General features: G+C 43.5%; 1 long non-coding RNA gene across 1 annotated transcript; it reads left to right on the forward strand.

The window, feature by feature from the left end:
- Positions 1-10739: 10739 nt before the first annotated feature.
- Positions 10740-11745, forward strand: LOC125257253. The gene is made up of 4 exons (XR_007182274.1): positions 10740-10848; positions 10930-10998; positions 11073-11171; positions 11297-11745. It is a non-coding gene; the product is annotated as an uncharacterized LOC125257253 (long non-coding RNA).
- The last annotated feature ends 792 nt before the right edge of the window (positions 11746-12537 follow it).

Here is a 12537-nt window from a genome sequence, read left to right on the forward strand (position 1 = left end):
CCAGGGTGCGAGCGGTCCTGTTTCATGAATCAGAAGATCAGGCTTGCTTGATAAGGGAGCTGCCAGCTGATTTCCCCAGCACGTCACGAAAAACTCTATACATCCCAGTGTGCATACTATCCACCCTAAATAGTACTGAATATTACTAATGTCATATAGACTACTATTTAGGATGGATAGTATGCACGTTAAGAAGCAGGCACTGTCTTTACAGCACATGGAGTGCGATAATGCACAGCCGCGCCAAACAGACACGAAGAATTAACCGCCATCACTTTGAATTATTAATTAAATTTAGCTCTTAATGAGAGCTCTGTAGTCTCACCAATAATTCACCAAGAACGTTCAAACATTTTCATGACAATTAATTCGTAAAACGACTTTGATTCCCGAGCTGGTTCTGATCGAGTCTATCTATCACTGTAACCGGAAAAACTTTTACCCGGCGTGGATCATTCCGGAAGCCAAAAACCCAGAAGTGTGAAAATGGTCTATTACATGAAATAGCGTCAACTGCTCACCTCAAAGACTGAAGGGAACGCACGCACGAGTTATCAAAAGCGCATCAAATACTGTTTACAACGACAAAACATCAGTAAATAAGGGTATTTCATGTCTTTTAGATGTAACAAATCATGAATTTATTTATTATTGATGCAAGAAGAATTAGTAGAAAAAAGTAAGTAAAAGTAGAAATGAATGGAGTCAGATCTCTCTCATTGACTAACAAGACATCTTGTGAGGACGTGGCGGCAGACCTGAAAGTGCTGGATCTGAAGATGAACTACTTACTGTGAATGTTTTTTGTATGACTGAGTAGATAAGATATTTTAGTGAAACACTTCCCACATGCAGTGCAGTGATACGGTTTCTCTCCAGTGTGGATCCTCTGATGTGTTTTCAGATGAGATGACTGACTGAATCTCTTGTCGCAGTGTGAACACATGTAAGGTTTCTCTCCAGTGTGAATCCTCTCATGTGTTTTCAGGTCTCCTGACTGACTGAATCTCTTGTCGCAGTGTGAACACATGTAAGGTTTCTCTCCAGTGTGGATCCTCTCATGTGTTTTCAGATAATCTGACCGACTGAATCTCTTGTCACAGTGTAAACACATTTATGGTTTCTCTCCAGTGTGGATCCTCTCATGTGTTTATTCTATTTTTCCTAACTGCACCGTTTAACATTTAAGGCCATGTGCATTGTAAGCAATATTCTATACATATATGTGTAATTTGTATATTGAACATTTATATAAAGAAATATATGTCATTTATATTGTTCCCTCCTCCTGCCTGGATCCCTGTTTCTTCCAGATCATCTGGTTACTACCTGTAAATGTAAATATAAATATAATGTCCAGTTAAACAGTGATTTAAAGGTGTGTGTTGCTGCTTAATTACCTCTTCAGACTGTCTTCATACTTTACCTACTCTGGTTGTACATAATCCTCTAAATTTCACCTGTTTCCACTGCTTCCTGGTTCACTTTTACTCACCTGTGCTATTGTGTTCCCTGACAATTATAGTTTGAATTGATATTAAATGAAATTAGCTGGGGTTTTTTTTTTGTTTTTTGTTTTTTTACCAACTTATGTATGACCCAAGTAGATTTTTGTGTAATTTCATAATTACTTCTATTATCATTGAAATATGGTTAAAGTGTATTGCTGTATACACTGACAAGCATTTATGGTAACTAAATATACTTAAATCTTTAATTTGTAATTAGACATTTTTGATAATGAAGTTAAAATTTAGTGCATTTTTAAATATTAACTTTAATTGTAATATTGATTTATCACTACAGTTAACATTATAATCAAGTGTTAAAGGTTAGTTCACCCAAAAATGAAAATATTGTAATTTATTACTCACCCTTTCATCGTTCTACACCCGTAAGACCTTCATTCATCTTCGGAACACAAATTAAGATATTTTTGATGAAATACGATGGCTCAGTGAGGCCTCTATATATAGACAGCAATGCCACTGAACTTCTCAAGATCCAGAAAGGTACTCAAAACATATTTAAATCAGTTCATGTGAGTTCAGTGGTTCAATCTTAATATTATAAAGCGATGAGAATACTTTTTGTGCCCCCCCCAAAAAAACAAAATAATGACTTTTAAATGATATCTAGTGATGGCCGATTTCAAAACACTGTTTCGAATCTTTTGTTCCCATTCAGTCGGTCACGTTCGACGTACGTCGGACAGACCGACGAATAGGAATCTCGCCAGAGAGGCCAATCTACTTCGAGTGTAACTAAAACGAGCCAATGCACATTGGCATGCAATCATATGCATCAGCTGCTCGCCTCGCAGCGCGGGTATATAATGAGCAACAGGTGCGTTGCATCTTCAGCTTTTCGCTTCGGAGCCAAACTACTGCAAACACGGTAGTGTCTACAAGCGAGTGTTTTGAAGACAGACTTCAACGAGCCAGCTCTCTCTCTGACTGCTCTTCTCGTCCGGTGCAGGAGGAACAGCACAGCAGCGGGGCCGATTTCGTTTTCCTCTTCTTTGCTTTTTTCAAGCTGTGTCTCAGCTGTGAAAGCCGTTTTGACGGCTGGTAACGGTGCGCTTTAGAGCGCTAAAAGGCTGTTCTGACAGCTGGTAAGGGCAACGCCTGAAAAGAGAGTGCACACGACAGGCTGCACATTCCCTGTCTGTGTTGCAGCGGCTTTTCCCTGCGTGCTTCGGCACTGAGAGAGTTAGTCCCTGAAAGAGCTTGCACGAGTAGTTCGCGTCTTTTTAAAGATGTCGTTCTACTTGTGTGCTGCTGGATGCGGTCGTTGCCTGGCGCCTCGGGATGGTCACCAACGCTGTATCGCGTGCTTGGGCTTAAGGCACGCTGAAGCGGCATTTGTGGACGAGTCATGTACCCATTGTGGGAAGATGACCGTCGCGGAGTTGCAGTCTAGACTCCAGTTCCTGCAAAGGGGTGGAGTCCCGGTGCCGCTGCCTCGTTCCAATCCTCCCCAGAGGGTTGCGTCGGGCGGCGGCACTGGTGACCTGAGGATTACGGTGAGCGCGTTTCCTTCGGGGAACCAACCCCTAGGAACCCTCACCCCTCCTGCACTCCGCAGACAGTAGAGCTGCTGGGGGAGCGCGGTGGACCGCCCCAGAGGTGTGTACCATCCGTATCCTTCGGAGCTCCCCAAGACGACCGGATGTCGATCACTGCATCGGAGGGTGAGCCTGACGCTTCTGGGGATGACGATTCGGCGCAGCTGCCTCCTTCGGGAGTGACAACTGTGCCTGATTCAGACCCGGAAATGATGGCTATGCTTTCCCGGGCCGCCAACAGGGTCGGGCTTGTGTGGAATCCTTCACCGTGTCCCGAACCCTCGAGGTTGGACGATTGGTATCTCAGGGTGGCAAGGGCTGGTTCTCAGCCCCCCACCCCAGTGCCTTTCTTCCCGGAGGTGCATGAAGAGCTCACTGGCACGTGGACGGCACCTTTTACTGCCCGAAACCGTGTCGGTGGGTCCTCCTCCCTCACCACCCTTGACAGCGGGGTGGCTAAGGGTTATACGCGCATACCCCCTGTGGAACGGGCCGTTGCTATGCAACTGTGCCCTAACTCCACCTGGCGGGGGGAGCCGTCTCTCCCTTCCCAGGCCTGTAAGTACTCGAAGGCTTACCAGGCCTGTGGGGAAGCCACCTCTGCCCTACACGCTATGGCGTTGTTGCAGGTCCATCAGGCCAAGGCACTGAAGGATCTACACGAGGGTGGCCATGACCCACAAGTTCTTCAGGAACTTCGTGCCGCGACGGACCTCGCGCTTCGTGCGATGAATGGTCCAGGAGCGCCATCTCTGTCTGTGTCTTGCGGACATGAGGGATACCGACAAAGTCAGGTTCCTTAATTCCCCTGTGTCCCAGACTGGCCTCTTCGGCGACGCAGTCGAGAACTTCGCCCAACAGTTTTCGGCTGTACAGAAGCAGGCCATCAGCCACATCCTGCCGAGGCGGTCAGCTGCTGCTCCACCACCGCCCACAGCACCTCAGACTGCCCGTCACCGAGGGCGCCCCCCTGCGGCCGCCCCCGCTCCCGCGCCCCAGCAGCAGCCTCCAGCTAAGCGGCGCTGTGGAGCCGGTCGCAGTTGGGGCGCCCAGCCCGTCCAGCCACCCCCCAAGAAGAAGGGTGGCAAGGCCAAGTCCAAGCGGCCCTAGGACGGGCGACCCGGAGATGGATGGGACTGCTCTACAGGAGGTGGTGACCGCACCGCTCCTTCCCCCGGAGGAGGGCCGGGTGGAGAATCTTATGTTTCCTTCTGTTTTTGTTCCGCCAATACCCAAATTCTCAATAAAAGAGCAGTTTCCTTTGTTTCTCCAGGCAGGAGTGCCCCTAGAACAAGTGTCCCGGCATGCTGTGGTATTCACAGATGCTTCTGCCACCTGCTGGGGTGCCACGTACAACGGGCATGCAGTGTTAGGGGTTTGGACGGGACCCCATCTGCATTGGCACATCAATTGCCTCGAGTTGCTGGCAGTACGTCTTGCTCTGAGCCACCTCAAAGGCCCGCTACGGGGCAAGCATGTACTGGTCCGTACGGACAACACTGCAACCGTTGCGTACATCAACCGTCAAGGTGGTCTATGCTCCCGTCGCATGTCGCAACTCGCCCGCCATCTCCTCCTGTGGAGTCGGAAGCATCTGAGGTCGCTTCGCGCCATTCATGTTCCCGGTGTGCTCAACCGTGTGGCCGACGAGCTATCACGAGCTGCGCTGCCAGGAGAGTGGCGACTCCACCCCCAGGTGGTTCAGCTGATCTGGAGAGAGTTCGGAGAGGCTCAGGTAGACCTGTTTGCCTCACCAGAAACCTCCCACTGCCAGTTGTTTTACTCTCTGACCGGGGGAACACTCGGGACAGACGCACTGGCACACAGCTGGCCCCGGGGCCTGCGCAAATATGCGTTTCCCCCAGTGAGCCTACTTGCACAGACTCTGTGCAAAGTCAGGGAGGACGAGGAGCAGGTCTTGCTAGTTGCGCCTTACTGGCCCAACCGGACCTGGTTCCCAGAACTCTCACTCCTCGCGACAACCCCTCCCTGGCCCATTCCTCTGAGGAAAGGACCTTCCTTTCTCAGAGACAGGGGCACTCTTTGGCACCCGCGTCCAGACCTCTGGAAACTCCATGTCTGGTCCCTGGACGGGACGCGGAGGTTCTAGGTGACTTACCCCCCGAGGTACTTAACACCATCACTTCGGCTCGAGATGTGCTTACGCCTCGAAGTGGAACCTGTTCGTCGAGTGGTGCTCTTCTCGCCGAGATGACCCCTAAAGATGCTCGATCGGAGTCGTGCTTTCCTTCTTGCAGCAAGGGTTGGAGCGTAGGCTGTCCCGCTCCACCCTCAAAGTCCATACTGCTGCTATCTCCGCTTACCACGACCACATAGATGGCAGATCTGTTGGTCAGCACGACCTGGTCGTCAGGTTCCTAAGGGGGGCGAGACGGTTAAATCCTCCTCGTCCCCCCTCCATACCCTCTTGGGACCTCGCTCTGGTGCTAAGAGCACTTCAGATTGCTCCCTTTGAGCCTTTGCAATCGGCAGACCTAAAGATTCTGTCTATGAAGACTTTGCTGCTGGTTGCATTGGCCTCCATCAAGAGGGTAGGGGACCTGCAGTCATTTTCGGTCGACGAATCGTGCCTGGAGTTCGGGCCGGGTGACAGCCACGTGGTACTGAGACCCCGGCCTGGCTATGTGCCCAAGGTTCCTACCACTCCCTTCAGGGACCAGGTGGTGAGCCTGCAAGCGCTGCCCTCGGAGGAGGCAGACCCAGCCCTGGCTTTGCTCTGTTCAGTCCGCGCCTTGCGACTGTACATAGACAGAATTCGAAGCTTCAGGACCTCAGACCAGCTCTTTGTCTGTTACGGAGGCCAGCAGAAGGGAAAGGCTGTCTCCAAGCAGAGGATGGCCCACTGGATAGTGGATGCCATCGCCCTGGCTTACCAAGCTCAGGGCGTGCCCTGCCCGCTCAGGTTGCATGCTCACTCCACGAGAGGTGTAGCATCCTCCTGGGCGCTGGCTCGTGGCGCCTCGCTAACAGACATTTGTAGAGCTGCGGGCTGGGCGACACCTAACACGTTCGCTAGATATTATAGCCCGTCACCGCTTGTCAAAATGCCTAACTGCTGAAATCATGTGACTTTGGCGCTCCGAACAAAAGATTCGAAGCAGTGTTTTGAAAACAGCCATCACTAGATATCGTTGAAAATTCGTTATTTTGTTGTTGTTTTTTGCAGCACAAAGTTTTCTTGTCATTTTATAATATTAAGATATAATATTAAGTATAATATAGTCACAAGAACTGTTTTAAATGTCTTGAAGTTCACTGGCATTGTGGTCTATAGAGGCCTCACTGAGCCATCAAATTTCATCAAAAATAACTTAATTTGTGTTCTGAAGATGAACGAAGGTCTTACGGGTGTAGACGACATGAGGGTGAGTAATAAATTACATTATTTCATTTTTGGGTGAACTAACCCTTTAAATGTATATTGCTTTAAAGCATGACAAAATATTATTAAAACAATGATTTAAAATGTTTTAAAGTAACTTAATTTTTAAAAGTGTCATCCCTTTAAACTCAAGTGACATTTTATTACACTAATATTAAATCTGCAAGTTCTGCATTTCTTTTTCACAAGGGTTGCTTAAAGATAAATTCCAGGTTCCGTACAAGTTAAACACAATCAATGTGGCATTTATATAACTCATCCCTCCATTTCTTTAATAAAAGCAAGTTATGGGAAAGCACTTACAAATAAATGGGGCCAATTTTTGGAGGATTTAAAAGGGGAAAAATGAATCTTGTAACTTTATTAAAGGACTTACATTCATTTATCTGTTTATAGCTAACAAAATCCTTATTTGAGCTGTAAAATTGATTAAATTATTTTGTTTTTTTGTTTTTATGGTTTATGGACTCACATTGTCAAAGCAATGAAGTTGCAAAACTGGTTATAACTTTACAAAAAAAAAAAAGGAAAAAAAGAAGAAGAAGTAAACGTCATTTTTCACACTAGAGTCATGTTAACACACTTGTGGCTATACTGTTAAAACACTATGTACTTTAACATTTAGATATTCACCTCATTCACTTCCATAATGTACTGTAAGTGCCTCAAGTAACCCAGATTTTTGGTGTGTGTAAAAGAGGGACAAGTCGAAATTCATTTTTGTGGTAATCAACATTATTCAGAATATTTCCTTAAGATGCCAGATATGTCAACATGACAACCTGAGACTTTGAAATTTCCTACTCTATGTTCTTTTAAATAAAGCTACATCCACCAAACTCAGTCCATCATTCCTTCAACATGACTTGAAGTTTTCCTGTACAGCTGATGATTAGCTGATGCAAGTCTATGAAATCTCATAGATTTCCACTGAAAATCTTTCTGTCTAGTAACAACCAAGCAACATGGCAGCAACTATCTAATATCAGAGCTCATATAAGAGATGCCAACCTCTGTGGCTCTACCATGGGAGAAAGTGACCAACTGTATTACATGTGCCTTGTAAACTAAGCATGTTATAGCATTGACTGAAAATTGCTTTCTGAGTGTTGAAATTATCAGTCATAGTTTGCAATTATCATAGAGATGATTATTACATGATGCAAAATGCAATTTTGTGTAAAATGACACATCTTACAAAACAGAATTGACATTTTGTCTTGTTGCCAGTTTATCGCTGTTATTTTTTGTGCTAACCTTGGAGGCTTACCACTTAACTTAAAGTTGTTGTACACAAATTACTCAAAACATCAAATTTATCATGTCCATCACCAGAACAGTTCTTGGAAGTTAGACTCAGAATAGTTTAGAGTCAGTGGCGTGCAGTGGTGTTCTGAAATGAGGAGGCACATTTTTTTTTATGAATCACTGTAAATTCATGTGCATTACTCTTAAAGTTGACACATCTTCCTTGTTAAATTAACATTACTTTACAGTACATCAAAAAAAAAAAAGAAAAAAAAAAGAAACCAAATACAATTCTATTTTGTAATTTTACATTAACAATGTAATGTTCTATTTTTCAAAACCAAGTCAATCTCATCAAGTTAGTGTTTTAAGCATTTCTACATTCATTCCAAAATAATAACTAAAGGCAATAACAATTTAAACAATATATTTTATTTGTGTATTGCGGTTTTTCTTTTTAATTGTCAACCTAGGCTATTTTGGATCATCAGTCATGCTCCGTAAACACCGTCTGTCACAGACACGAATTGTATTTTTAATTTCACCAAGCTGATTGCTCTAAAAACCCCGCAGTCATCATGCTTTCAGTCCATTTCAAGTTTGATTTTGACGTGACATAAAGCGGTGATATCTAACTGTGATCTGTTTACTTACTTTTCAATTAGTCTTCCCATTGACGCCATCATTTGTTCAGTCAAACTGACGCACGGAACGCGCAGGTCAACGAGAGGCGGGAGTTATCGCACAAACCAATCATATCCAATCATAACCAATTACATCCAATCATAGCGCGATGGAGACGTTGCCTCCTCTCACGTGACTTTCCCCCATTCATTCTCAATTACCCCCCACAAAACCCACCGCTCACCGGGGGTCTGATGATTTTATATGGTTTCCTATGAGAGGAAAGGGAGGCATGACTCCATAGACTGTAAAGCATGACTCCTCTGTGTAACTTTATGTAGCCGGCGAGGTGACTACAGATATTGAAGGGCGTGGCCAGGTAGGTAATAGAGTGCCCCAGGGATGACGCGTTTTTGTAGGCCAACCCGGAAGTTAGCGGCGCACGGGTTCCCTCGGCTGAAAGCCTATGCACTTTTCCCATAGACTTTTGGAAAATCGCAGAAAATAAGCTCTGTATTTAACAAAGGGTTATGACACTTACATGTTTTGTCTATCAAGATAATCCTTACAAGTTAACACATAATTTATAGATTTTGAAGCCTAAATAAAGTCGTCAAATATAAAAGGCTAACAGTAGGCTATAAACGGACTACAGCACACCATAGTCGCAGATCAACGTTGTCACCACCAAGCTTCCTCAAACTTTATTTAGAAAACAACTTTATTTAAAAACATGCTCGCTGATTATGATCTGCGCTGTTATTAACACTTAACCACTTTTTCATGAGAAATGCTGTTCAAATGTCCCGTTTTTAATGATGACGTCTAAAGTCCCCGCCAAATAGGGTTGCCAACCGTTACGTATAATACGGAATCGTCCCGTATTTGACACATAAAAGTCTTGTTCCATATTGAACAGATACGGAACGCACTTTGTTCTGTATTTTTGAGAATCAATTCAGTGCAAATCCATGACAGACATTTTCACAGTTTTTTACCGTTAAAATCACAGCCTACTAATTTCTCCCCCTGTTTGTCTATGATCAGCGTAGCATTTTTAACATCTTGGAACATCATCAGAGAATGCCCTTTTAATTGGTCGTTTCAGTTTTTGTGAGTCACGTATCGTAGCAACGATGACAACAAGTGACAACAGCGGGAAATGTAAAAATGACTACCTCCGAGCAGCCGGCGAAAAAGAAAAGAGCACAAAAATATAGAATTGAATGGGAAAATGACTACCCGTGGCTGGAATGCGTGAATACAAGGCCAATTGTACCATATGCCGTCGCGTTTTTTCTGTTTTTTAGTCACGGCGGAGTGTGTGATATTAAGCAGCACACATCAGGCGATAATCACAAGAGGAGCGAGAGGCTGCGGGCAAAGGAGGGAGCGATGTCAAGGTTCCTTGTCCGTCAGACGACCCCAGAGGCTGATATGGTAGGCTATGTAATCATGTGGATTTTTAAAACTCAAATATAGTTGATAAGAAAGTGACTTTATTAAAAGAGATAGTACAGGTTTAGCCTAACATTCCATTTACATCTCCCCAGTGTTCCCCCTTGTTGTGTTCCTGTATCCCGCTCCCTCATAATGTGTCAATCATTTCTGATGGGTTTCTTAATAAGGTATCTAGAGAGGGAAATAATTATGGATTTAGATAGCTCAAGGTTTAAAAAAGGGTGGGGTCTTTGAAGGGGGTTCTAAGATTAGCAAAGTTTATTCAAATGACACTTGAAATTTGTTTTTGACACTTTAAAAATATTTCAATATAGGCTATCTATTTTTTTTCTGTATGGCTTAGGCTAATACTTAGGTAGGCCTAACCTAAAATAGGCCTATGTATAAAGGCCTATTTGCTATTCTATAAATATATAGGCCTAATAAGTTGTATTATAATATAATACATATATATAATACTATAATGTATTAAATATATTTATCTAAATGTATCAATTAGTTTCCACAATATTCACCAGAAGTCATCATTTCAGGGCTTATTTTTCAAAATTTTCTTCTGTGTTGGCATGTCACCGGACCCCCCAACCCCGGCTCACTGTTCCTTATTTCCATTTCAGAAAGTTGGCAACCCTACCGCCAAAGGAAGTAGTCCCTTTTAGCAATTTGTTAGCAACTGCCGATTTTAAGACACAGTAAAAGTTTAAAAAAATCACAAGTGGGTTATAACTGGTGTGTTTTATGTCATAGATGTCATATGTCATAGAAAGTATTTAGAGGCTTTGTTAACCACAGACCATATTTCAGGCGATTTAGCAAAAACCCATTCAAAAAACCCATAGACTTTACGGCGTTGGAACCGGAAGTCCTAAAATGCTAACTCGCTTCTGGGTTTTGCCTACAAAAATGTGTCATCCCTGAGGCACTCTATTAGTGGGTTTTTAAGCAGGCACCTAGACGGGTACCTGGAGATGGGGTCCGATCTTTTTGTGTGGAAGCGTGTTGCCTCGCAGTGGTGTTTGTGAACAGATATGGTCTGAATGAGCAGGTATGCTAAGTGGATGTTAACTTTGTTTTATGTTCACAAAGCCTTGCTTTATTAAATCAGGGCGCTATGTTTTTAATGCAGATGTAAACGCTGTGCTGCCTGGTACCGCTTCCGCATTGGTTTGTGTATGGACACTGTTTGGGTGAACAGGTAGGCTAAATGAACATCTATGTTTATCTATACAAAGTGGTGTTTCATTAAAGGGTTTGATGTCTTTAATGTAGGTGTAAACATCATGGATTTAGCGGCTGCTGGTCACGCCCGTCCTCGTTCGATCTCGGATATTGGTTTATGGCTGTGTTCAGTTCATGGCTGTGTTGCAGGTAATCGGAGAGGGTATTTATAATACTTAAGTTATTTTGTTTTATTTTATTATTTTTAATGATATTAAAGAATAGTGTGATTTATTTTGAGTATTGTTAATTGTGGTCTTTGTTTTTCATATTAGGTTTAGTTGATCGCTGTTCCTCCTATGTTTGTTTTTGTTTGTTTTCTCGCTAGCCCGTCCTTGCATGTGCACGCTGTATGCCTCCAGCGCAATTAAACGTTTATGATTGTTGTATGAACTGGACTGGCTAGCGGGGTTTTCTTTGTATTTTCTTTATTTTTTTCTTTTTGTTTTTTTCTTTACTTGTATCACTTCCCAGCCTCGTGTTGCTAGCCAACCTCTATATTCCCTAAATCAGATTGATGCTTTAAAACGCATGAACTATTTTTTTTTTGCATGAGGTTTATACTTGGAGTGTAATTGAGTGTTTTTTTTTCTATGAGTGTTGTATTTACTTAATGATTTTGGGCTTGTTTATGTGATCTACTTTTCCTTTAAATCGTTCTGTGTAAAAAAGCTGGCTTGTGTTGGGATCTAGAGAGGGTTGGCTGGTTATTAAAGGTACAATTTGTAAGATATTCGCAGTAAAATATCCAAAAACCACTAGGCTAGTGTTATATATTTTGTCCAGCTGATTACTAACAGTATCTCTAATGTTTTCAACTACTTGTAAATCATGAGAAAATTCCCATTCTAAACAGTGACACGGGGCAGTGCAGTCGCCTGTCAATGACGTCAGTTACCCTTTGTTACCGCCTTTACTGACGTAGAAACCACATGACAACAGTGTCGTGGACAAATGCGGAAGTAGTGTCTAGCGTCCAGCAAACCACTAGCTTGCTTCAAGCAGTTCCTTATTTACTTCTTGCATGTTTTATGGTGATTTGTGTTACTTATTTATGGAACATAATTACTGTTTACCATCTGCCGCTGGTTCTGTCGACAAGGACAGCTCCCGTAAACGTAAGCGTACGGGCCAACCAAATGACCCAAGAAGAGTTTGGGACAAGAGGAGAGAAAGAGCGAGGATCAATATCGATGTTGCATTTTCTAGATGGAGAGAGCTTCGTGACAAACTTCACCTACTTCAACATTTATTATTACTGATTTGAACACTTGAAACTGTGCTGTGTTATCACATCATCGAATTGGACAAATATTCTAATATCTATGACTAAAAAGTTAGTTGTAAACCTTCCATTACTCGGGTCTAATTCAATATAATAAAACTATGACATCAAACACAACATTTACATTAACTTTACCTCATCCGTTAAATCCATGATTTATCTTTCCGTCTGATTGATGGCCGCCAGCGGTTGGGTAGAAGACAACAAATCCCATCATTCCACGCACCTTCT

Source organism: Megalobrama amblycephala, linkage group LG21, assembly GCF_018812025.1.
Source record: "Megalobrama amblycephala isolate DHTTF-2021 linkage group LG21, ASM1881202v1, whole genome shotgun sequence".
Classification (NCBI taxonomy): Eukaryota; Metazoa; Chordata; class Actinopteri; order Cypriniformes; family Xenocyprididae; genus Megalobrama; species Megalobrama amblycephala.